Raw genomic sequence first — 22,619 nt, 5'->3', positions numbered from 1 at the left:
GAAGGGCCTTATAAAGAGGGAATCAGGCGGAAGGCTGCGGACGCAGAACGATGCAAAGTCTGAGCAAGGATTAACCAGAGAACTGCTGAAAGGGGCCTGAAGAAAGTAGCTGAGAAAAGGGTTAGAAGAGCAGCTCTGAGCAGGAGCTACACAAGCCTCCTGCAGAGTCCTTGGCCAGGGGAAGGGTTTGGTCCCAAAAGCCGGAGAGCTGGAAAAGACTGGGGGCTGAGAGCCAAGGCAGGGAAGAGATGCAGAGACCAGGCAGAGAGGCGGAGCAGAGAAGCCTCAGGACTGAGCATTGATTATATTAGATGCCAGTAAATAAGACCCTGGGCAAAGGGCATTACTGGGCAAATAAAGTCTGTGGGCAGTTTATTGAAGGAGCCCAATGAGGTGGGGGGAGAAGGGGGAACAGAGGCAGGCCTGTGGCAGAATCACACCTGGTCAGCAGAGGAAGCTGTGTTTATCGCGATTGTTTTAAAAGAATATCACCTCTGTTAACTATTTCCCAGCTAATCAAAGCAGGTACAAGAACAGAGGGCGGGTGGTGTTTGAGGATCTACACACGCAGCATCTCACTTTGGCCCTCTGAGGGGGTGGTTATTTAGGAGACGCAATTACTTTCCCCCACCTCCACCTTCCCTCGAGGAGGAGGGAAGCCCCAGGAGCCTAGCAGGGTACAGAAGCCCCATAGGGGGGCAGCCAAGACCAGGGACTGAAGTGGGACATCCCAGTCTCACAGTTGGGGGATCCACACCCATATGGATCGGCAGGGCACCCAAGAGCATATTTTGAACATCTGCACAACAGGGTATCTCACGAGGCTGGAGCCTGGTTTGTGGGCGGAGCTTGGAAGGTACCGCAACTCCCCTGACCCCCAATTCAGTTCCTGTGCCCCTGCCTCTGCCGTTTCTGACCCCTAGGTTTGACTGGGGCAGCGGACGCTAGCTGGGACTGACCACAAAAGCCCCCCAGAAGCTCAGGCTAGTGCAGACTGCAGCTCCCCACCTTCCGAGCGGAGTGGACTGGCGGCAGACTATCACCCCGTACGCACCTACCGCAGTGTGGCTGCTAGTCAACACTCAGGTGAAATTCAAGGTGCTGGTCGCTCTCTGCAAAGCCCTCCCCTCCCCCGTGAGCACTGGAAGGCTTGTCTTGATGGAGCTGAGGCATGCACTGACATGCATCTGAGGAAGTGGGTATTCACCCACGAAAGCTCATGCTCCAAAACGTCTGTTAGTCTATAAGGTGCCACAGGATTCTTTGCTGCTTTTACAGATCCAGACTAACACGGCTACCCTCTGATACCTGAGGCATATTGTTTTCCAGGCTTCTCCCACTGCTAGGGTCAATCAGCTCCCCAGGCCAGTGTGTATCCAAGGTCTATACCAGTGTCTCTCAACCTTCCCAGAGTACTGGACCTCCTGCAGAAGTCGGCTTGTCTTGCATACCTCAGGTTTCACCTCACTTAAAAACAACTTGCTTGCAAAATCTGACATAAAAAGACAGAAGTGTCACAGCACACTGTGACTGCAAATAAACATAAAATGAAGCAATTAGATTATAAATACTGTACTTACATTTCAGCGTATGGTATATAGAGCGGTATGAACAAGTCACTGCATGGAATTTTAGTTTGTACTGTCTTCACTAGTGCTTTTTATGTAGCCTGTTGTAAAACTAGGCAAAAATCTACAGGAGTTGATGTACCCCCTGGAAGTCCTCTGCATACCCCAGGGGTACTTGTACCCTGGTTGAGAACCACTGGTCTATACAGCTGCAGGGTGAAGGGTTTAGCTCTTCCAAAGTGGCATATTAACACGACTCACTCCATGTCACGGTGACATGCTCCTTATACACACATGTAACCTGTCCAATTGCCCTGGCCCCCTTCCCATCACATCTCTCCCCTCACTGCGGCTCAGACCACCGCCTAGCCTCAAATAACTGGTGCATTTCATCATGCTAATCATTCCCTCTCCCGGGAAAGGGAAAGTGTTAAATTGACAGCTGAAGACAAAACAAGAGCAGACCCAACACCTACCCCAGCAGCGACCCATCAGACGCCTCTTCCCCACAAGATCCTTTCTGCATACCGCTCCCTTAGCTCACCGGCTGTCGCAGCAGGGTGAGACGCAGCGTAAGATCCAGAGACGGGTAATCTACAACGCCCAGCTAGTCCAACCCCTTCGCCCCAAGGCAAGCTGGTTCCCTTCCCTCTGCGCTCTCTGTCCAGTCCAGCTGCAAGAGGCTCCTCCACCACTTATACTGGGAGTTTATTCCACATCCCCGTAGATTTCACAGCTAGGAAGGGTTTCCTGATGTTCAGCCTAAATTCTCCTCGGCTGCATTTCACCTCCAAGGGAGAGCTCATCCTCCTTCCCTCCCAATCTCACAGCTCTGTTTATTTTGGGCTGCATCTCTAAAATAAATGCTGGTAATTGGAGCGAAAGCTGCTGAGCCATTGTGCCCAGATCTGAGGTGTGGGCTGGGTTCTCCTTTCTCTTCTCCCACCAGGCCAGGCTCCGTGTCACACTGCCCTGCTTGTCTGACTGGCCCAGGGGAGCTGGAGGTAGCTTCTTGTGGGTCCTAGCGACACTGAGCTCCCTGGCGTGATCTTACTTCCCCGGGATGAGGGCTGTGCTGTGTAGCATGTCTGATGGCTACCAGCCAAAGGCTAGAGCAAACCCAACCCATTTATAGAGTCATCTCCCCTCATCCAGGCTAGAGCACTGGACTGGGACTCAGGAGACCTGGGTTTTATTCTGGTCTCGGCCACTGGCCTGCTGGGTGACTTTGTTTCGTCCCTTCTTTATGCCTGTTTCCCCGTCTGTAAGAAGGGGGAAATGACACTGACCTTTGTAAAGCGCTTTGAGATCTGCTGATGGTCAGAGCTAGGCACTATTATTTATTATGGACGCCCTTCGATGCATCGCTTCCCTGGGGAACCCCTGACTCTGAAGGATGGAGAAGGATGGGCGGGGACCAGCTACAGGGACCAGACGTGGAAGCTGAAAATCCCAGGGTGGAAGATACTTTCCCTCCCACTAGGGAAGCTGGTCTCTTGAAATATAGCAGCCCTGATTTCAGTCACCCCTTTTCTGCACTTGAGTTAGTGATCAGGGAGGAGGGGGCTTTCAGCAACCTCCATGGTCCCCATACCCTGGAGCCTAGATGTGACTTCCCGCGACAATGCTCTCCAGCCGCACCCCATCCACAGAGGGCTGGGGACACCCCCATTCAGGCCATTTCTGCCCCCTTTCATTGACAGGGCAGCATAAGAGGACGTGAGGCCCTGGGTCTAATCCCCTCCCAGCAGGCCAAGGCTCTCCCTACACATCTCTCCTCATCAGCTGAGCTTGGCTCTCCCGCTGCATAGGCCCTGTCCAGTTGCCGGGCTGGGCTATCTCCCTGTGACTGTCTGGCTAGCAGGGTGACCCGGGGCTTGTGAGCATGGGGCTAGGAACGCCCCTGCTTTCCCCTTCATCCCTTGAAATGCCCTGCACATCCCCATTTGCTCTCCCCGTCACCCCGGGGAACCGGCTGACTACTGGGAAGCCGAACTCCCCGGCTCCAGTTTGACTCCGGCACTGACCAAGAGTTCCTGTGGGGTGGCTGCATGGGGCAGCACAGTGATTGTGCTGGGCCCCAACCCAACCCCTGGTGGGCACCTCAATACCCGTTACCATGGATTGCTCCCCATGACAGGCTCAGCCCCTGCCGCATTCACCCTGCAACCCGCCCCCATCCTATGTATATTTCTGCCCCCACAGCGGTGTCCCTCCTCCTGCTCCGGCCTTCCAGGGCCCCCTCGCACAATCCCTTGAGCTAGCTGAGGCAGCGGCGCCAAGGATTCTGGCATGCACCTAGGCCCCACCGCTGGTACAGAGGGGGCCCACCCTGGCAGAAACCCTGGATCCAGAGAAGGGCCATTTGGGGAGTCCCCACGCCTGTCCCAGGGCCGAGGGCACCCATGGGGCCTGTGCTGAAGGCTGCCCCGGCAGCATCCAGTCCCCCTCAGGGCTAAGTCACAGACTAGGAAGCTTACCCTGCAGCTGCCCGTGCCCTGGTCTGCGGATACCCAGAAAAGTTCACTGCCCAGGGCTCCTCTCACCAGCACTAAATCCAGCTCTGGACACACCCAGGGTCAAAAGCCAGCCCGGCTGGTACTCCACTGACAGCACCCTCTTGTCCTGGGGGCTGACCCTGGCCCATCACTGTTGGCACCCCCGTGGCAGAGTCTGACTCGCCCCAGTCTGTCCTCCCGCTGTCCTAGTGGCACCGGAGTGGCCAGCATCAGCCGAGCTCATGCACACCTCTGGCAAAGGGCCCCAGAGTCCAGGGCAGCCTGAGAAAAGTGCCACTTACTGTCGAGATGGCTGTCTCCGCTTGCCTCGCTGCCTCTCCCTCTGCCAAGCCTGCTCTGATCGAACAGACACTTCCTTCCTTCTCGCACAAGTGTGCAGAGGAGTTTGCATATTGCAAAGGCGGCTGGTGCAGCCGAAGCATCCGACGCACGAGGAAAACCTCCCTGCACGAGGGGAAGGGGGGAAGGAGATAAGCCTGACAGCTGCAAAACCTGCTCCCCTACCTCAGCCAGGCGGGCCTGCGCTGGGGAGAGCCAGACACTCCCTGAATGGGCAGTTCCTGGAGTCTTTCTTTATCCTCCTTTCCTTCGGCACTTCCTTTTCTCTTCCCGGGCGGCTCACCCCGGCTTCCGCTTCTCCAGCATTCTTGGAGGGAAACTGCCCCCCCGCCCCCCCAAACACACACCAGTCCGGCTTCTATCTGCCTTCGGCCTGCCCATGTAGTGGGCAAAGCAGACCGGTTTCCATTCAGTTCACCTGTGCTTCCAGCCCCACCAGGGCCTAGCTGGGCATGTGGGCAGCTAGCGGTATCTTGGCCAGGGTTAGGACACGTCTTTAACCCCGGTCCACACAGGCTGACCAAACGATGCCTGAAACCTGTTCAGCTACCTCCTGCTACTGGCCCTCCACTCAGCGTCATGAAGATGCTCCCGCTGCCATGGATCTGCAAGGCTTGAAATCAGGCTGAGAGTCAGCCAGGCTCCTGGGACATGAGATGGACCCGCAGTGATGCTAGAACAGTTCCAACAGCTTTCTTGCAGAAAGGTTAGCCCAGCAGTTGGGGGGAGGGGGGTTAGTCTACATTTCTGTAGATCTGGGTTCAAGTCCCTGCTTGCCGCAACTTTCAAGTGTGACTTTGGGTGAGTTGCTCCATTTCTCTGTGACTCAGTTCCCCATCAGTTCTGGGGGATAATGATGCTGAGAGGATAAATACATCAATGATGGTACAGGAACCCTACCAAACAATCAGTGGGGTCACTGGACGAGCAAGGAGGTAAAGGAACACTCAAGGATGATAAGGCCATTGCAGAGAAGCTAAATGAATTCTTTCCATTGGTCTTCACTGCAGAGGATGTGAGAGACTCCCACACTGAGTTATTTTTATTAGGTGACAGACCTGAGGAACTGTCCCAGACTGAGGTGTCAATAGAGGAGGTTTTAGAACAAACTGGTAAATTAAACAGTAGTAAGTCACCAGGACCAGATGGTACCACCCAAGAGATCTGAAGGAACTCAAATGTGAAACTGCAGAACTACTAACTGTGGTATGCAACCGATTACTTAAATCAGCATCTGTACCAGATGACTGAGGAGAACTAACGTGACACCAATTTTTTTTAAAAAGATCCCGGAGGTGATCCTAGCAATTAAATGTCAGGGGGAAGCCTAATTTCAGTACCAGGTATATTGACTGAAAACTATACTAAAGAACAGAATTAACAGACACAGAGATGAACATGATTTGTTGGGGAAGAGTCAACATGGCTTTTGCAAAGGGAAATCATGCCTCACCAGTCAATTAGAATTCTCTAACAATGTCAACAAACATGTGGACAAGGATGATCCACTGGATATAGTGTACTTGGACTTTCAGAAAGCCTCTGACAAGGTCCCTCACCAAAGGCTCTTAAGCCAAGTGAGCTGTCATGGGATCAGGGGGAAGATCCTCTCATGGATCAATAACTGGTTAAAAGACAGGAAACAAAGGGTAGGAACAAATGGTCAGTTTTCAGAATGGAGGGCGGTAAATAGAGGAGTGCCTCAAGGATCTGTATGGGGACCAGTGCTGTTCAACATAGTAATAAATGATCTGGAAAAGGGGTTTAATGGTGAGGCGGCAAAATTTCCAGACGATACAAAATTACTAAATCCAAAACTGGCTGTGAAGCATTACAAAGGGATCTCACAACACTGGGTGACTGAGCAAGAAAATGGCAGATAAAATTCAATGCCAATAAATGCAAAGTAATGCACATTGGAAAACATAACCCAACTATACATACAAAATGATGGGGTCTAAATTAGCTGTAACCACTCCAGAAAGAGATCTTGGAGTCATTGTGAATAGTGCTCTGAAAACATCCACTCAATGTGCACTGCCAGTTAAAAAAGCTAAAAGAATGTTTGGAACCATTAGGAAAGGGATAGATAATCAGATAGAAAATATCATATTGCCTCTATAGAAATCCATAGTATGTTCGCATCTTGAATACTGTATGCAGATCTGGTTGCCCCATCTCAAAAATATTTGTTAGAAGTGGAAAAGGTGCAGAGAAGAGCAGCAAAAATGATTAGGGGTATGGAACAGCTTCCATAAGAGGACAGATTAATAAGACTGGGACTTTTCAGCTTGGAGAAGAGACGACTAAGGGGGGATATGATAGAGGTCTATAAAATCACGACTCGTCTGGAGAAAGTACATAAGGAAGTGTTATTTATCCCTTCACATAACACAAGAACTAGGGGTCATCAAATGAAATTAATAAGCAACAGATTTAAAAAAAACAAAAGGAAGTATTTCTTCACACAACGTACAGTCAACCTGTGGGATGTTGCAAAGGCTAAAAATATAACGGGTCAAAAAAGAACTAGATAAGTTCCTGGTGGATGGGTCCGTCAGTGGCTATTAGCCAGGATGGGCAGGGATGCAAATCTCTGTGCTGGGTGCCTAAGCCTCTGACTGCCAGAAGTTGAGAGCAGATGACACTGGACGGATCACTTGATAATTGCCCTGGTCTGTTCATTCCCTCTGAAGTAGCTGGCATTGGCCACTGTTGGAAGACAGGATACTGGGCTAGATAGACCATAGGTCTGACCCAGTGTGGCTGTTCTTATGTAGGTACTTCTAGACTGTGATCAAGTCATCCCTTAACCTTCTCTTTGATAAGCTAAATAAACTGGGATCCTTGAGTCTAGGGCATGTTTTCTATTCCTTCAATCATTCTCATGGCTTTTCCCTGACCCCTTTCCAATTCATCAACATCCTTCTTGAATTGTGGAGCCTAGAACAGGCAAAGGATTCCAGCAACGGTCACACCAGTGCCAAACACAGAGGTAAAATAATCTCTTTACTCCTACTCGAGATCCCCCCATTTATGCATCCCAGGGTCACAGTAGTCCTTTTGGCCACAACGTTGCACTAAGAGCTCCCGTTCAGCTGAATATCCACCAGGACCCACAAATCTTTGTCAGAGTCAGAGTCCCCTATCCCATAAGTATGGCTTGCAGTCTTTGTTCTGTGGTGTACACATTTATATTTAGCCACATTGTGTGTCTTGATCACAAGACCGTCCACGGTTCCAAAGGCCATCGCCTCTTTCACTCCAGATGCCTGATCTGGGGGTTCGTTCCAGACCCATCTCTGTGGTTCTCTAGCAGGGTCGGAGAGTCCAGGGAGCCCTGAGCATCAGAAGCACATGAAGACGTTGCGTTGCCCCAGCTTGATATGACATTATCACTAGGGCCCTATCAAATTCACAGCCATGAAAAACGCGTCACGGACCATGAAATCTGGTCTTCCCCCATGAAATTTGGTCTTTTGTGTGCTTTACCCTATACTATACAGATTTCACGGGGGAGACCAGCGTTTCCCAAATTGGGGGTCCTGACCCAAAAGGGAGTTGCAGGGGGGTTACAAGGTTATTTCAGGGGGCTCGCGGTATTGCCACCCTTACTCCTGCACTGCATTCAGATCTGGGCAGCTGGAGAGTGGAGGTTGCTGACTGAGGGCCCAGCTCTGCAGCCAGCAGCAGCACAGAAGTAAGGCTGGCAATACCATCCCATGCCATCCTTACTTCTACGCTGCTGCTGGCGGTGGCCCTGCCTTCAGAGCTGGGCTCCCAACCAGCAGCCGCCGCTTTCCAGCTGCCCAGCTCTGAAGGCACTGCTGTCGCCAGCAGGAGCAGCACAGAAGTAAGGGTAGCAGTACCACCCCCCCCTTGCCTGGCGACCCCCCTCACACACACACAACTCCTTTTTGGGTCAGGACCCCCACAACTACAACACTGACATTTCGGGTTTAAATAGCTGAAATCATGAAATTTATAATTTTTAAAATCCTGTGACCATGAAATTGACCAAACTGGACTGCAAATTTGATAGGGCCCTAATTATCACCCAGCAGGGCAAGCACATTGATGTCTTGATACCCAGGTGTTGGCAGATTAGAGGGAGTTCGGGAAAGGGAAAGGAAAATGATCAGGGGCAGGGATGGGAAGGACTGACTAATGGAGCCTTCCCAATTTGTCTAGCGTGGCTAAGGCATCTGAGGAATGTGAATGCCAAGGTGATTGTTTCTGGTGGTCGAAGTGGGGGGCCAGGAGCAATGGGACGAAATGAAATGGGGAATATTTTGGCTGGAAGTGCAGGCTGACCAAGCAGGCCGGTTTTCTGGGCGCTCCTAGGTGTCTACTGTCCTGGCCCTTTGCACACCTGCCACTCACCATCCTGGGTTCAGGGAGGACCAGGGGGCGACGCGCGGAGCGTGGTTGGGGGCAGGAGTGAGGGAGCGTGGGGAAGACACTGGAGGCCACTCCCAGGTCAGTAGGAAGGGGAAGGGGTGGGACAGTCTCCCACGGGAAGGGACGCAGCGCTCAAATGGCAGTGAGGGAGCCAGGAATCCCAGGGCGGGGAGGAAGCAGCGATGCTCCAGAGGCCTTTCATGAAGAGCTCCAAGCTAGATACACAGATCAGATCGGTGCTTCCCAAACTGGGGGTCACCACGCTACTTCAGGGCCAGATGCGGGAGGGCACAGGGAGGCAGCATGGAAGGGGAAAGCGCCAGGACTCCCGATAGAGGAGACGGGGGAGTTTGTGGGTCAGGATTGAGGGTCGTAGGCAGAGCTGTGAAAAAGGGAAATGGAGACCACCTGCAGCGGCTTCCCACAAAACTGTATCATGAGCGCTTCCACACCAAGCTGCTAAAGCACAGAGCTCTCTAGTCGCTGTGAAACGACACAGATGCTAGCCCCCAGCAGTTAATCATGTGACTCCTGAACAGGAAGTCTCGCTTCCACAAACCAGAGGAAATGACACACGCTCCAGTCTGTAGGGGATGATTCACCCAGGGTGGGGGCTGGAGGAGACCTCTGATGGCAGGTGCAGGGAGACACCAGCCCGTGGGACCTTCCCCATTCCCCTAGATCCCCCAGTATTGGCCAGGCCATTGAAGTTCGGCTGGGCCTCTCTTCCCCCCCCGCCCCCAGATTTGGATATTAGGAAAAACTTTTTCACTAGAAGAGTGATGAAGCGCTGGAATGGGTTCCCTAGGGAGGTGGTGGAATCTCCTTCCTTAGAGGTTTTTAAGGTCAGGCTTGGTAAAGCCCTGGCTGGGATGGTTTAATTGGGTTGGTCCTGCTTTGAGCAGAGGGTTGGACTAGATACCTCCTGAGGTCCCTTCCAACCCTGATATTCTATGATTTGGACCTGGCTGGTTCCCAGGGGCTATCCCTGTGACAGCTGGAACCAGGGTCTCCACGCCTGCCCCTTCCCACTGTGGGCACTGCGGTGGGCCTCAGCCCCCCATCATCATGAGACCCCCTGCTCCTCCTCTTTCCCAAGGCCCTGCCCCCTGCCCAGGCCAGAAGCCGGAGCCAAGCAGGAGTAAGAGCCGATCAAGGAGTCGGGGCCGCTGTGGGGAGCCCCAGAGTCCCAGACACTCCACTTGCCCTGGGAGGTAGGGACACAGGCCGGGGCTGCTCTCAGGCACTTCAGCCCCCTGCCCAGGACAGGTGGAGGATCTGGGACTCCTAGGGTGACCAGACGTCCCAATAAAATCGAGACTATCCGGATATTTAGGCAGTCGTCCTGTGTCCTGACCGATGTTTGGTTGGGTCGGGGACGCAATTTGTTCCAATATTTTGCACTTTGGCTTTTTTTGGACTCCCTCTCACCCCCCCAGTGTCCTGATAGTTTCTTCATCCAATCTGTCACCCTAGGGACTTCTCGCAGCAGCCCAGGACCTCCGGGTGGCTCTTATCACTGCCCAGCTCTGGCTTCTGGTCTGGCCAGGGGCAGGGCCTCGGGGGAAAGAAGAGGAGCCGGGGTTGGGGCCACGGCGGGGGCGGGGCTCCTGCATGTGTCCCCTTTTTGCGTTTTGAAAAGGTGGTCAGCCTCAGCACATCTGTGTCCTTCCCATTTCCGAACACCCGCAATCTTAGACAAAGCCCATGGGCGTTAATCCATTCGTCCTTTCATCACCAGCCACGACCCCATTCGGGCTCTGTAAATCCAGCCCCATCTCACCTATCATCTAGGTTTTTATAACCCCACTTGTCACTATAGGCTCCGATGCAGTGACTGAAATCAGCATCACCTAAGGACCAGAACCAACTTCCCTTCCTTTTTCTATTCTCTTCTGCTCTAATCCATTCGATTCTGGTTCATACAGTGCAAACTTCCCCATAGCACGGGGGTTAATTATTGCACTGGGGCCGGAGCCAGGAGCAAACACAGAACCCTCAGCTTTCAGTCCACTCTGGCACCTGACAAATATGAACTAACTCCAGTTCATGGCTGTGCCCAGCGAAGCGGTGAACTATCATCCCCAGGCAGGGAAACTAAGGCACAAAGCGGCAAAGAAGGAACAGGCTCATCTGGCGATCTGAGCTGCACACACCACAGAATTCAGCTGTGTTCAGATCCAGGGTTGTGGTTAGCCCGAAGCCAGGACTTCTGTCCCCTGGTTCCCGGATTCTCACCACTAAACCACGGATCTCTTACAAGGTCACTTATTAACCCCTGTTTATTTAAACAGGCCTCGCCTGGGAGCTAATAATAAATGCCAGTGGGCGTTCTAAAGAGCCTCAGGACTCCAGGTGATGCGAAACCTGAACTCCTCCCCACCCCCAACAGCTCCCGTCAAACCCACTCTCTGCATTGGAGCCAAGAATGGGTGAAAACAGATCATCTTGTACCAGGCGCAGCGTGCTCGTGTTTATTTGGAGACGGTGAGAGGACAAAGCAGGGACCATCTGGGAAGGAATTTATCATGAGCTGGTGAAGAGCATCCCAGGAGGCAGCTGCTTGCAGATCAGCAGGCAGGCTGCAGACATCTGAGGAACTGCGGGGCCCTCTAAAGGTTCACACTGGGAACCCCAGATTCACAGGACCGGATTTCTCCTCTTGAGCTGGACCCCCCACTCCACGATTAGCCCCACTGATTTCAAGAGGGCTACTCAGCCTAGACGAAGGGGGAGTGAGAGCAGAGCCAGGCCCACAGACTTCAGGCTCGGTCTCCCAAACACCAATGGGGTCACTCTGTGTTTACGCTGCTGGGAGTGAGACCTGATCAGGCCTCTACAGTTTAATGGGGCGGCTCACTTTGTATTTACACCGGAGGCTGAGCGATCTCAGGATCGGCCCATCCCACTGATTTATCTTGCCTTTCCCACATGCGTAACATTGGAGCCCCCACTGCTGGCAGGGGCGTGGAATTCGGCCCGAGTTCGCCCCAACCTAATCCTTATGCTCAGCACTTTCCTTCGGCCGGGAGGGATTTCGGCGTTCAGTGCTCAGGGGTTGGTTTGTCTCTGACTGGATGTGGACCGCACCCCACCAGGGGGATGATCACAGCTGTCTCCCTTGTATCACCATCCCAGCTGAGAGGTGCCAAGGAGGCAGAGCCCCCTGGGAGTGCTCCCTCCAGGCCAGGGTTGAGGTACACCTGTGATGGTGGCATATAGGCAGGTCCAAACCCCACTGAAATCAATGGTAAGACTCCTCCTGATCAGGATCAGGCCCTGTCATAAACAGATAGCTAAGGGTTAATGTTCTTTTACCTGAAACACCTGACCAGAGGACCAATCAGGAAACAAGACTTTTTCAAATCTGGGTGGAAGGAAGTTTTGGGTGTGAGTTCTTTGTTCTTTGTCTTGGGTCTGACCCTCTCGGCTCTGAGAGTGATTTTTCTATCTCCAGGCTTTCTAATCTTCTGTTTCCAAGTTGTAAGTACAAGGATAGTAAGACAATAGGTTTATATTGTTTTTTTTGTATTTACATGTGTGTAGTTGCTGGAATGTGTTAAATTGTATTCTTTTTTGATAAGGCTGTTTATTCACTTTTTTTCTTAAGCAATTGACCCTGTATATTGTCATCTTATTACAGAGACCATTTTATGTCCTTTTTTCATTCTTTTTATATAAAGCTTTCTTTTTAAGACCTGTTGGAGTTTTTCTTTAGTGGGGACTCCAGGGAATTGAGTCTGCAGCTCACCAGGGAATTGGTGGGAGGAAGAAGTCAGGGGGAAAATCTCTTTGTGTTAGATTTACTAAGCCTGACTTTGCATACCCTCTGGGTGAGGGGGAGAGATTAGCTCTCTCGGTACTTGTGTTTCCAGGACTGGAAACAGGGAGGGTAGAATCCCTTTGTTTAGATTCACGGACCTTGCTTCTGTATATCTCTCCAGGAACCCAGGGAGGGAACACCTGGAGGGGAGGAGGGGGAAGGGAAATGGTTTATTCCCCTTTGTTGTGAGACTCAAGGAATCTGAGTCTGGGGGTCCCCCAAGGAAGGTTTTGGGGAGACCACAGTGAGCTAAGCACTGTATAATTCTTAGCTGGTGGCAGCAATACCAGGTCCAAGCTGGTACCTAAGCTTGGAGGTTTTCATGCTAACACCCATATTTTGGACGCTAAGGTCCAGATCTGGGAAGAAATGTTATGACAGGCCCGTAGTGAGATATGGACACACCTCGGCTGAAGGGAACCGGCCTGACACCTATCACACTCGCGGCATGTAAGCCAGCAGCTGCCTCCTAGGCACAGTCCCTCCCAGAGGTCCTGCTGGGGAAATGCAGCTCCACGCAACCTCTGACACAGGGCTGTGGCTACTGCTACAGTCTAGTCTGTAGCATGACAACCACTTGGGGACTGAATACAGGTGGTGCTGGGTGCACACAAAAACCACCAAGCCAGCCACACATGTATTCACACCACCACCCGCCCCCTAGACAGATCCAGCCAGCTTCCCATGTACACACACAGACATACAGCCCCACGCATGCACACAGCACACCTATCTAGATACACACAGTCATCTAAAAATACACCCATCTAGTTACACACACTCATCTAAATACATACATGCAGAGAGTACATCCATCTAGATACACACAAACACCCCTCTAGATACACAAACACACACATCCATCTAGACACACACACACACACACACGGTGTACACCTATCTAGATACACACCCGCCCAGTACATGCTCCCGGCACCCTCCCAAAGGCAAGACGAATCCACCAGACTTCTCTGGTCTCTCCATTAGCCAGGGCTCCCCTTTGCACTGGCTGGGAGGAAGGTGTTATCGGTCCCATGCCTCCCCCCACACACACAGAGCGGCGTCCACAACAGCCCCGCTGCCATCCCCGTGAGAGGAGTGGCCAGCACCCCCATTCAAGTGAGAGCGGCTTAGACAGGTTCAGCGCCTTCGCCCCTGTGCCACAGGGGCAGCTGCAGGTCTTGTGAGGATCCCAGCTGGTCACAGCAGGGGTGTGATGTCTCCCCCACAGCAAGGGACAGGCTGGTGGGAGCAGTGCCACCCTGCTCTACACTTCACCAGACTCTCCCGAATTGCCCAGGGCCCTAGGAATCGCTATTCTGGATCAGACTCAATGTCTCTCCTGCCCCCAGCACCAGATCAAAGCCCCCTTTACCACAGTGCCTAGTTAGGTACCTGACTCCCAATGAAATCAGTTGGATCTCAGCACCTCAGTACATTTAAAATAGGAACCTGCGTGACCTAGTCTTTAATACACTTATTCTCACCAACCCCCTTGAGGCAGGGCAGGGCTATTAGCCCCATGGTACAAAGGGGAAACTGAGGCAGTGAGCAGCTATGTGACATGACCCAGGTCTCCCAAGTCCCAGGGGAGCAGCCTAATTACGGGACCATCCTTCCTCACTAGTTGCTTCAGCAGGCAAACGTGGGGTGACTTGTCCCTCAGGAGGGCCTCACCCTAGTCACCAATACTTATAGACTGGGTTCAGCCTTGAAACATGAGGCTCTCTCTCCCTTCCAATGCTAGTATCAGCATGAAGGAGCATGGGCTTGTGCACAGAGCCCTGCGCTGGGGTTTAGGGGACCACTGTTCTAGTCCTGGCTTGGCCCCTTGGATGTGCCTCAGTTTCCCCATCTATACAATGGGGATCCTGCCCTCCTTTGTGAAGCAGTCTGAGATCTACTGAGGAACAGCTGAGTGGTGGTCCCACGATTTCCCTGGGGCTGCTAATCAATGCCTTCAGCAGGGCCCTGCTGGAAAAAAACAGGATGTTTCGCGACTCTTTGCTTGTAGGAAATTGCCAGGACCCTTGAGTTTTGGAATTGCTGTGTGAGCGACGCCAGGAGGGAGCTTCCACCACAGAGGGGGTGAAATTCACCCCTGGGAAAGGGGGCCCTAGGCAAGGTCAAAGCACCACTTCTGTCCTATCTGCTGGCAAGGGGCTTGCCGCTGTAGCCCGACCCCCCTCAAAGTCAATGGGAGACTTTCCACTGCCTTGAGAGCGAGCCCTTAGTATCTGGTAACGCAAAACCGCTTTGTTCTGCTAGGAGGCTGGGGCTGAACTGAGCCCTGGGGGATTCTCCTTATGTTCCACAGGTCTGCCTGCTTGGGGAAGCAGCCTCTCTACAGCTGCAGAGCCATGTAAGATTACGATGCTCTCCTACTGACCGTCATCAGAGGGGTGGCCATGTTAGTCTGGATCTGTAAAAGCGGCAGAGTCCTGTGGCACCTTATAGACTAACAGATATATTGGAGCATGAGCTTTCGTGGGTGAATACCCACTTCGTCAGATGCATGTAGTGGAAATTTATATTTATACCTGCCTCTGGAAATTTCCACTACATGCATCCGACAAAGTGGGTATTCACCCACGAAAGCTCATGCTCCAAAACGTCTGTTAGTCTACAAGGTGCCACAGGACTCTGCTGCTATTGACTCTTTTTCCATCATGGGCTCGGTGGACCACTGGTCTGACCCACTACAGCCATTCTTAGAATACAAGCAACAGGGGTTATGAAATGGAAGAGGGAACACATGTCCCATACCATGGTAAACGATGTTCACCTGCGGAACTCACTGCCACAAGTATTCTGGAGGCCAACACCCGAGCTGGAGTCAGGAAAGGATCAGACATTTATATGGACCATAAGAGCATCCACTGTCACTTTAGACAGTCGTGTAACAAAGCCAAACACTAGCGCCAAGGTTTCTTACACCTATATCTGAAGCAGCTGGTACCGGCCACTGTCAGAAACAGGATACTGGATAGGCCACCAATCTGGTACGGCGTTTTCTATGTTCCTGTTCACACAGCCCACAAGATCATGCCAGAATAGCAGGCCCACAAATCTCGCTTCTCAGTCGCGTTCAGATCCCTTCCAGCATTTCGCTCCCTGCTTAAAGCTCTTTGTTTAACCATCTGTTCTGAAGCTCAGAAATACAATTGCTTGGAACCGCTGCTCAGTGCGCACGGGAGAAATTAGGCAGCAGAGCAAGCGGCGCTCCCCTCCTCCCATCTCCGCCTCCACACCTGGAACAACAGCCTCTGTACCCAGGGAAACTGTCAAAGAAACTCCCAGCGAATTCAACTGAAAATAAGAAAACAGCAGCATTGGAGCTGAAGAGTGGAACGTTGCTCTTGCCACACTCCTGAATTCCAGCACAGCACATTGAGAGGGGAACAGAACGCACCAACTGATGGCAGGCGGCAGTGACTCACCACCAGCCACTGGTGTGTTTGCATGTTAGCATCAATTGTTGGGTTTGCAACTGGAGCCTACTCACAAGACAAAATACCTGTGCAGAATAAGATGCTCTCTGGAGAGACCTACAACCCCTTGTCACGAATGCTTTGCTTCCGTAGCGTTATCATGACAGGAAGCCTCAGCCCAGTACTCAGGACTCCTGGGTTCTATTTCTGGGTCTGCCTCTGACTGGTCTTGGACAAATTCACGAGGGCAAATTTTCCAACTTGGCTAGGCCTGATTTTAGGCGGCCAATTTTGTACATCATCTCTCTGTGTCTCTAATCCCGTGTGTGCCTGATCTTAGGAGTCTAACTTCGTACCTCCCCTCTCTCGGTCTCTATTCCTTCCGCCTGTAGAGAAATGAGGTTAATAACAGTGTAATGAACCTCTCCGTGCACCACTGCCCCATACTGGATGGAAACAGAATGTCTCAAAAGCATGTCCTGCGCCCTACATTGCTAATAGCTGACAATGATTTAGCTAAGCCAGTAGGCAGGAAAACTGGAGTTCTACCTTTGCTCCCGTCATGGTGCGCAGCAGAGTAACTACTGGAGCTGGTCGGAAATAAGCAATTTCAATGAAAGTTCAGCTGTTAAAGGGATCATATTTTACCTGAAAATGTCCCGGAAAATCGTATGAGTTCCAACCCGTTCTAGGATGAGCAAAGTCCTCCAGTGCCCAGATTTGTTACAATTCCTCCCTCGATAGGAGTGGTGTAGGGCTCAATCCATCCATATTTGCTACCCTTCGTTAATGTAATTTACAAATGTCTCCTTACATTTTCTACACCAAGGATCGGCAACTTTTGGCACACGGCCCGCCACAGTAAGCATCCTGGCGGGCCGGGCCAGTGTGTTTACCTGCCGCGTTCGCAGGTTCAGCCGATCGTGGCTCCCACTAGCCGCGGTTCACCGCTCCAGGCCAATGGGGGCTCCAGGCCAATGGGGGCTCCAGGCCAATGGGGGCTCCCCTGGCCCGCGCCACTTCCAGCAGCCCCCATTGGCCTGGAGCAGTGAACCGCGGCCCGTGCGAGCCATGACCGGCTGAACCTGCGAATGCGGCAGGTAAACAAATCGGCCCGGCCTGCCAGGGGGGCCGCGTGCCAAAGATTACCGATCCCTGGTCTCGACCTTTGTCCATCTCCAGCACTCACAAATTAAACCATCCCCAACTTAGCGCTGACACAGAGAAATCATCAATTAATGAGCCGAACCCCTTTGGTGATCAGGGTTTAAATGGTGTAAGTGCTTAAGTCACTAACGAGCTTTTGAAAATGGGACTTGGTTCCCAAGTGTCACAGACTTTAAGGCCAGAAGGGACCATTATGATCATCTCACCTGATCTCCTGCACATGGCAGGCCAGAGAACCTCACCCACCCACTCCTGTGATAGACCCAGAACCTCTGGCTGAGTCACTGACATCCTCAAATCCTGATTTAAAGACTTCAAGTTATGCAGAATCCACCATTTACACTAGTCTAAAGGACAGTGCTGCCCAAAGGTGGGGGGGGGGGAAGTGGGGCAATTTGCCCCAGGTCCCGGGCCCCGCGGGGCCCCGCGATCCCTGGCCCAGTGGTGGTCCAGGTCTTTGGCGGCGAGGGGACCTTCAGTGCCGCCAAAGACGTGGAGCGACTGAAGGGCCCCCCCACCACCGAAATGCTGCCGAAGACCCGGACCACCGCTGGGTGAGTACAGGCGCCGCAGCTCCCCCACTTTGCCACAGGTCCCCTGAATCCTCTGGGCAGCCCTGTTAAAGGAGCAGATGACCCGTGCCCCATGCTGCAGAGGAAGGTGAAACCCCCCTCAGAGTCTCTGCCAATCCGATGTGGGAGAAAATTCCTTCCTGACCCCAAATATGGCGATCGAGTTAGACCCTGAGAATGTGAGCAAGACCCAGCACCAGACACCCAGGAAATAATTCCCTTAGATGCTTTTGCCAACGTGAGCTGTGGGCTCCAGGCTCCACACCCCTGCTCCTGACATTTGGCAGGCCTCACTCCCAGTTCCTGGTGGGCATTTGCCCACAATCCCAAACCCCTGGGTTGGCACCGTTACTGATGCAGGGCTACCAGCCCGGGAGGTGCTGTGCAGACAAAGGGTCCCTGTCCGAATGAGCCTCCCGTCAAAGGGTCAAACCCTGACAGGTGCAGCCCACGGATGGGCAACCAGGGGTACCTACTCCAGCCCAGATGCTCAAAGGTATGTAGGCCCCTGACTCCCACTGGAACCTGGTGGGGCGGGGGGAATTGATAGAGGCTGATGAGGTCTGTAAGTGAGCCCCATAAACACCACGTCCGACTGCACAGAGCTAGTATCTGACCCAGAACCGCTCAGCGTATGGGAGGGAGAGGCCACCGCAGCCTTGAGCAAGCAGGGCTGGTTGCAGCAATCGCAGATCCTGTGCACGTTCTGAGCTCATCTACTGGACACTGCAAGCACAGGGCGTGACTGCAGCTCACATCGACATCCGCAACCTAGCTCGGATCTAGCCTGTTCAGGTACCAAAGCTGTGAAGCCACAGCAGCATGGGCTAGCCCCATGAGTACTGACCTGGGGTTCCGGGCAGAGCTGGGGGTGGGGGAGCAGGGCTGGGATAGCAGGGGGCTGTGGGTCGGGATTGAGGGGCACTGGCAGAGCTGGGGGTGGGAGCCCAGGGCTGGGATAGCAGGGGGCTGTGGGTAGGGATTGAGGGGCACTGGCAGAGGTGTGGGGGTGGGAGCCCAGGGCTGGGATAGCAGGGGGCTGTGGGTCGGGATTGAGGGGCACTGGCAGAGGTGTGGGGGTGGGAGCCCAGGGCTGAGATAGCAGGGGGCTGTGGGTCAGGATTGAGGGGCACTGGCAGAGGTGTGGAGGTGGGAGCCCAGGGCTGGGATAGCAGGGGGCTGTGGGTCGGGATTGAGGGGCATCAGCGGAGCTGTGGATGGGAGCCCAGGGCTGAGATAGCAGGGGGCTGTGGGTCGGGATTGAGGGGCACTGGCAGAGGTGTGGGGGTGGGAGCCCAGGGCTGGGATAGCAGGGGGCTGTGAGTCGGGATTGAGGAGCACTGGCAGAACTGGGGGGAGCCCAGGGCTGAGATAGCAGGGGGCTGTGGGTCAGGATTGAGGGACATTGGCAGAGCTGGGGGGAGCCCAGGGCTGGGATAGCAGGGGGCTGTGGGTCGGGATTGAGGGGCACTGGCAGAGGTGTGGGGGTGGGAGCCCAGGGCTGGGATGGCAGGGGGCTGCGGGTCAGGATTGAGGGGCATTGGCAAAGCTGGGAGGAGCCCAGGGCTGGGATAGCAGGGGGCTGTGGGTCAGGATTGGGGGGTGTTGGCAGAGCTGGGGGGAGCCCAGGGCTGAGATAGCAGGGGGCTGTGGGTCGGGATTGAGGGGCACTGGCAGAGGTGTGGGGGTGGGAGCCCAGGGCTGGGATAGCAGGGGGCTGTGGGTCAGGATTGAGGGGCACTGGCAGAGGTGTGGGGGTGGGAGCCCAGGGCTGGGATAGCAGGGGGTTGTGGGTCGGGATTGAGGGGCACTGGCAGAGGTGTGGGGGTGGGAGCCCAGGGCTGAGATAGCAGGGGGCTGTGGGTCGGGATTGAGGGGCACTGGCAGAGGTGTGAGGGTGGGAGCCCAGGGCTCGGATAGCAGGGGGCTGTGGGTCAGGATTGAGGGGTACTGGCAGAGCTGGTGGGAGCCCAGGGCTGGGATAGCAGGGGGCTGTGGGTCGGGATTGAGGGGCACTGGCAGAGCTGGTGGGAGCCCAGGGCTGGGATAGCAGGGGGCTGTGGGTCGGGATTGAGGGGCACTGGCAGAGGTGTGGGGGTGGGAGCCCAGGGCTGAGATAGCAGGGGGCTGTGGGTCGGGATTGAGGGGCATTGGCAGAGGTGTGAGGGTGGGAGCCCAGGGCTCGGATAGCAGGGGGCTGTGGGTCAGGATTGAGGGGTACTGGCAGAGCTGGTGGGAGCCCAGGGCTGGGATAGCAGGGGGCTGTGGGTCGGGATTGAGGGGCACTGGCAGAGCTGGTGGGAGCCCAGGGCTGGGATAGCAGGGGGCTGTGGGTCGGGATTGAGGGGCACTGGCAGAGCTGGTGGGAGCCCAGGGCTGGGATAGCAGGGGGCTGTGGGTCGGGATTGAGGGGCACTGGCAGAGGTGTGAGGGTGGGAGCCCAGGGCTCGGATAGCAGGGGGCTGTGGGTCGGGATTGAGGGGCACTGGCAGAGCTGGTGGGAGCCCAGGGCTGGGATAGCAGGGGGCTGTGGGTCGGGATTGAGGGGCACTGGCAGAGGTGTGGGGGTGGGAGCCCAGGGCTGGGATAGCAGGGGGCTGTGGGTCGGGATTGAGGGGCATCAGCGGAGCTATGGCAGGAAGTTATAACCATGTTATTAGCCCGTCACTTTCTTGAGAATCAAAACCAAAAATCTAACAAATGCTGAAATACTAAAAATAAAACCAACTCCGCAATGAAAGCTCCCCTTAGGGAGGGGAACCCACTTCCCAGGAGCAAGGTGGGCGTGTTTCCCGGTAACCTTTATCTGCGGGAAGGAAGCAAGCAGAGTAGCGCCTGAGTCCTGTTTTGCACCATGGGAAACTCTGGGAGGTGTGATCACAGGCCTCTCATTGGTCACTAGCATGTTGGTCGCTAAGCATAATGGTCGCTAAGCAACCAAAGTGAAACCACATGTGATGCTGCTGCCTCATTTGGGGGGAAAAGGAAAATAAAAGGGTCTGTTTTCCGTATTTGGCTGCTTCTGAAAAAACACCAATAGCAGCAAGAGGCAGGCTGGGGTGGAGGGAAGAAATTGGCGAGATGTGACATCCATGGGATGCACCTGTGGATCCCACCCGAGTGCAGCCTGGCTTGGCAACTTTCCTGTGGCTATCCTGCAAACCCACCGTATCATGGGCACAACGCAGGACTCTTCCCAACCGGCATCCCCCAAGGGTCCATTTAGCCTGGTATCCTTCAGGGAGCAAATGGTAAAGCCCCCGGGATGTCCCATAATAACTTTGGGTGCTTATACAGCACGTATAGATCTCAGAGCACATTACACAGGTGGGTAAGTATCACGGAGTCCCCAGGTGATGCTCTGGAACTGCTCCCCACAAAGCCAGGCAGGACTTTGGGAAGCCTCCTCTCCCTTGGCGCAGACTGTCTGCAGGGCAGGAAGCTCACACGGCTTCACCTCCTGGATCTGACCTTGGAGCATTCAGCATATGCCCTTCCATGGCTTCCCACAGTGAGTCCGCCCAGGCGGGGTCCTGGGGAAGCCAGAGGGTCTTGCACCCCCACTTCGCAGTCAGACGTGACTCTTAGCCAGTCAGTAAGGCAGAGGTTTATTAGATGACAGGAACACGGTCTGAAACAGAGCTTGTAGATACAGAGAACGGGATACCTCAGCCGGGTCCATTCTGGGGCCCAGTGAGCCAGACCCCCACGTCTGCCCTTACTTCCCATCCCCAGCCAGCTCCAGACTGAAAAACCCCCTCCAGCCCCTCCTTTCTGGCCTTTGTCTCTTTCCCAGGCCATGAGGTCACCTGATCTCTTTGTTCTCCCACACCTTTAGCATCCCCTTGCAGCGGGGAAGGGCCTGGGCCATTAGTTGCCATGGAGACAGAGGGTAGGCCAGAAACTGAGGCACCCACACAGTATTCAGAGGAAACATTCAGAACAGCCCCACTTCGTCACAGTGAGCATCATCCTCCACAATTTAAAGGTGGAGAAAGCAAGGCACAGCAAATACTAAGTAATCCATGTAACGGCGTGTCCTGTGCCTTTAATGGCCAGGGGCCCTCGGCCCCACTAGCCCTATTCAATTACCAGAGCCAGCTGGGAACAGGGGAGAGGGGGGTTTCAGGTGATCCCCATAAACAGCAAGCAAGTGGCTCAGCTGGGAGGCCTGCAGGTGGCACTGAAGCAGTGGAGCGATGGGAAGACCCCCTTCCAGCACTGAAAGGGACCAGGGCAGAGTGGCTGGATGCTGTAGCCCAGGGTGGGCAGAGGGGCTGCTTTTTTATTTTGAAGAATAAAACTACCCAGAAAGAGTCTTGAGCCTGGCAGTGAGTCCTTCCTGCGGAAGCTGGGAGATCTAACCTGTGTGAGGGGAAACAGACACCAGCTAGCCTAGGGAAGGCAGCATTATTACATTCACTAACACACCCCGTGTCTCCTGTCTCCCAGTCCTGAGTCCTCGGCAGTGGACCATGCTTTAGATGCTCTATACTAGCCATATCAGGCTGGGTGCAGGACAAATTCTTCCTGACCCCAGCTGCTGAAAGCTTTTACCCTGAAGTATGAGGATGGAACAGGGCCTCTAATTATCAAGGTATGCTAACGTGTTAGCACGAAGTGGTGAGTTGCTTAGAACCATAGTGTGTGCACCCAAAATCCCTCCAGCTCCTCTAGGGCAGAACCTTAAGCCCAACCTCACGCAACCGAATCCTCTCCACTGCCCTTACTCACGTGAGCTAGGCCTGCAGCTGTCACCCAAAACAGAGCCCATGTTTTGCATTACACAGAGAGCTGCA

General features: G+C 53.9%; 1 protein-coding gene across 7 annotated transcripts in view; it reads right to left on the bottom strand.

Annotated features, from left to right (window-relative positions):
- PTK2B (protein tyrosine kinase 2 beta) overlaps positions 1-22,619 on the bottom strand; it is a 119,456-nt gene that overhangs the window by 79,970 nt on the left and 16,867 nt on the right. For 2 of the 7 annotated variants that reach the window (XM_050948747.1, XM_050948748.1), the window contains exon 1: positions 2,045-2,498. The exons of 3 other annotated variants lie outside the window; for them this stretch is intronic. The gene's annotated coding sequence lies outside the window, so the exon portion shown is untranslated. Of the gene's footprint in view, positions 1-2,044; positions 2,499-4,368; positions 4,472-22,619 lie in introns of those variants that run through there. 2 more of the 7 variants (XM_050948744.1, XM_050948742.1) reach the window with 2 other exon arrangements.

The sequence above is a fragment of the Gopherus flavomarginatus genome, chromosome 4 (assembly GCF_025201925.1).
Source record: "Gopherus flavomarginatus isolate rGopFla2 chromosome 4, rGopFla2.mat.asm, whole genome shotgun sequence".
Lineage (NCBI taxonomy): Eukaryota > Metazoa > Chordata > Testudines > Testudinidae > Gopherus > Gopherus flavomarginatus.
Note: the sequence above shows the minus strand (reverse complement) of the source record. Positions and strands in the feature narration are given on the sequence as shown.